At 40.7% G+C, this 4131-nt stretch overlaps 1 non-coding gene across 1 annotated transcript; it reads left to right on the plus strand.

Moving 5' to 3' along the window:
• Positions 1–3532: 3532 nt before the first annotated feature.
• Positions 3533–3639, plus strand: LOC118486238. Its single transcript, XR_004878090.1, has one exon. It is a non-coding gene; the product is annotated as a small nucleolar RNA R71 (small nucleolar RNA).
• The last annotated feature ends 492 nt before the right edge of the window (positions 3640–4131 follow it).

Raw genomic sequence — 4131 nt, forward strand, 5'->3', positions numbered from 1 at the left:
TAGACCGTGGAGATATGAATGGTGAAAATCTTTTATTTTGTATAGACAGTAAAATAATGCCAAGACACCACGGACAAACGATAAGGAAAAAATTCATTAATACAAAACCAATTAAAAAGTTCAAAAGATTAAAAATAAAAATTATTACACTAAACACTTGTCTTCACCAAGTGATGTAAGAGACTTAAGCAAACATGGCCTTTGATTATCAAGAACTCCTACGATCAATCTTGGATCCTGAGACGACTCACACACTCTATGATGGACAATGGATGATGGTGGTGGATGATGGTGTTGTGATGGTGATGGGTGGTGGGTGAAGTGTGAGAGAGGTGGTGTGGCAAGGGATGAGTTGCAAGAGCTCCAAGAACTCCTATTTATAGGCTGAATAGAAGCTTGGGCACGGCCCCGTGTCCACTGGGCATGGCCCCGTGTCCATCCGACTCTCTCTTCATTAATTGCAATTCGCAATTTCATTAAATGCGTTTGCAACAGTTGACCACGCCCCCGTGTCCGCTGAGCACGGCCCCGTGGTGGGAAATAGAACCTTCTACCACTTTGTCTTTTCTGCTGACACTTGGGCACGCCCCCGTGCTCACTGAGCACAGGGCGTGTTCAGTCTTCTATCTTCTTGTTTTGCTTTGGGAAAATGCTGTCAGGAGGTCGGGCATGCCACGTTTGTTCCTTTTCTTGTATTTATGTTAGATTTAGCTGGCTTTTTGCTTCTTTTGTTCATTTGAGCTCATTTAATCCTGAAAATACAAAAGGAAGACAAAAACACACTTTTTCCAACATTAGTACTAAAAAAAGTTAGTTTTATGCCACAATTGATGTAACTTATATGTTGCATTTTGTGCACATCAAATACCCCCACACTTGAATCTTTGCTTATCCTCAAGCAAAACTCTTTATAATGTGGCTTTTTCACTCCCAAATGGAATGGGTAGAAGAGAAGGTTTTTGGGCTTGTCATAGAGTGTCGGGATTTCCAAGATTCTTTATTTAAGTTTTATTTTTATTTATTTATAATCCTATTCGTTGTGATTTATTAAAAACGTTTCATAAGATAAATTACTTATTAGGGCATAACATGCCTTTTTAAAATTCCATTTATATACAAGTTCACATACCTCAAGGGGGATCACTCAACACTCGGCCGAAGGTGTATTTTTAGTGAATCACTCGAGAGCGGCATGGAACTTACTCCTACCATAAGCTTGCCAAGCAATCAATCCTCCTCCTTTTTAACTATATACCTTTGTAAATATCAAGAGGACTTTTGGGGTGAAGGGTTAGGCATGGGCTAAAGGTGGGTGGTTGGGTTAGTGGTTAGTGAAAGGGCGAAAAGCGTAAAAAGCGTCGGTTTTTGAAAGAATTTTTATTTTTCACAATTTTATTTTGATGAACCATTTCTTTTGAAACAAAGTAATTTTTTGATGAACTTGTTTGTTTATTTGGTTTCATCATCAATATATATATATATATATATATATATATTAGAGAAGTCAAAAGAAAAACCGAGCTTTGTTACTAAAAGAAAGGGTTAAAATAAAAAGGTTTAGGTGGGTAAAAAGGGTGATTGTTTTGGGTTAAGAAATGAAAAGGTTTTGGCTCAAAGGGTTAACTAGGGGGATTTTGGGTAGGTGGTAAAAAAATGAAAAATAATGGTGTAGAAAGAAAAAGGGTTAGTCCTAATGCCTCCATCATTTACTTACTTGGGTTTAAGTTGGTAAGGACCGGGAATGCATTGTCGTGGCAAGTTCTAGAGTCGTACGAACCAAGCGGCTATTCACATAAGAAACGAAAAAATGAGCATTTAGTGTAAAGATATGTATTTGTATGCTCAATAAAAGCTCCAAACTCACTTTTGTGGGAATGGGTTTTTATGTGATCAAGTATATATAATCAAATTTTAACTAAGCTTGTCATGCTTTTTCATAATTTTCTTATGTTGGTTCTTTTTATCATGACGCTATCGGTTGTAAATTTGTAAAAGTATAACCTTGTTAGAACTTGAAATTCCCAACTTAAACTTAGACAAGTAAAAAAAATGAAATTTTTTTTGAAAAAAATTGGGGTGATTAGCGGTTCCAATAGAGTTTTGCGTAAGGCTTGATAATTAGGACTTGCAAGATTCAAAGTTTTAGCATCCCCCCACATTTAAATTACACATTGTCCTCAATGTGTCCCAAAAATAAGTTTTTAGGTTGATTGAATGTGTAAAAAGGTGTTAATAAAACAAAATTTTATGTTACTGGCACTCTGGACATGGCCCCGTGGTGACCGTGCACGGCCCCGTGTTCAGGTGCCAGTGACAAAATTTAGTAAAAAGAAACAGGAACACGGCCCGTGTCCAGTTACCTGAACTAGGCGTTTTCTGCAGATTGTGCAGCACGGGGCCGTGTTGGGCGGACACGGCCCGTGCTGAACTTGCTGTAATGAAGAAATTTTTGTCGGATGACCCTGTTTTTGTGCATGGGGCCGATGTTTCTCGTTTCCCTTGTTATCCTTTACCACCCCTAGTGTGTTTTATTCCTGCAAATTAAAATTAAACTAAAAATTAATCTAAGCTAAACTAAGGATAGTTCCGCGAAATGCCTCCGTGGTGCGCCACGTTTATAAGGGTCCTTGGCTAGACCCAAAGTGAGGTCATATATTTTCCGAGCGGGATGTTTTGCATCCCATGTTGCACCGTCGGAGAGCATCATCCAAACTCGAATCAATGACCTTCATGTAATTGGCCGGGTCATCATCCTCTACTCTCTTTCCAACCCCAAACTTCACTTCCTTATCCCCAAACTTCAAAGTAAGTGTTCAGTCATTCATGTCTACCACTGCTTGCGCGGTGGCTAGAAATGGCCTCCCTAGTATGAGGGGGACTTTGGTGTCTTCTTCCATATCTAGTATGACAAAGTCGGCTGGGTAGACGAAATTGTCAACTTTGACCAATAGATTTTCAGCGACACCTTGCGGGTATTTGACGGATCTGTCGGCAAGTTGTATACTCATCTTGGTAGGGCTTGTTTGTCCTAGACCGAGTCGTTTGAACATCGATGCAGGCATGAGGTTAATGCTAGCCCCGAGGTCGGCTAGTGCATTACGAACGGGGGATTCCCCGATCGAGCAAGGAATTGTGAAGCTTCCAGGATCAATCTTCTTTTGTGGGAGTTTGTTGAGTACGAGGGCGGAGCATTCTTCGCCTAAGTTAACTAATTGCATGTGGCCCACCACACCCTTCACAAGCCATAACCGAGACCTTTTTTGTCATTTCTAACTTTTTGATTTTTAAAGAGAGGGCCTCGATTTGGGCTAGTAAAGAAGTGCTTTTATCAACCTTATGGGCGCCCAGGGCAATAGATTTATTACCTCGGGGAGTGTGCTACTGAAAATTGGTTGGAGCAATTTCCTCAATTTGATTGTATATTTCATGTGGACGGCGATTACCTAAAAGTCCCCCGGAGCTAGAGTCAAGTGTTTGCCTTGTGTGTGGCAACAATCCATTGTAGAAAGTGGATACTTGTTGCCATACCGCAAAACCGTGATGAGGACACTTTCGCAGTAACTCCTTGAACCTTTCCCAAGTTTCATATAAGGATTCCCCATCCTCTTGTGAATATGTATTAATTTCAGTCATTAATTTAGCCGTTTTAGCGGGAGGGAAATACTTATATAGAAACTTTTGGGCTAGTTCATCCCAGGTGTTTACCGAACCAACTGGGAGGGTGTTGAGCCAAGCCTTTGCTCGGTCTTTTAGTGAAAATGGAAACATTCGAAGGCAGATGGCGTCATTTGATGCTCCATTGATCCGAAAGGTATCACATATTTCTAAGAAATTAGTAATATGTAGATGGGGATCCTCGTCCACAAGCCCATGGAAGGTCGCGGAGTTCTGAAGCATTTGTATCAAATGTGGCCGAAGTTCGAAGTTGTTAGCTTCAACACTCGGTGCATTGATAGCGGCGCCGAGATTACCCACGGTGGGTCGTAGGTAATCCATGATGGTACGTTGGTCCGCCATCGGAAGTGGGTCCCCCGAAACCTTCTCTTAGTTTTTAGCTTTAAGCCTTTTTCTGAGAAAGCGTTTGGGTTCTTCTAGAGGTTCTTTTATGTCTCTACTAGAACTGGAGCTCAT

This window comes from Helianthus annuus, chromosome 13 (genome assembly GCF_002127325.2).
Source record: "Helianthus annuus cultivar XRQ/B chromosome 13, HanXRQr2.0-SUNRISE, whole genome shotgun sequence".
NCBI lineage: Eukaryota > Viridiplantae > Streptophyta > Magnoliopsida > Asterales > Asteraceae > Helianthus > Helianthus annuus.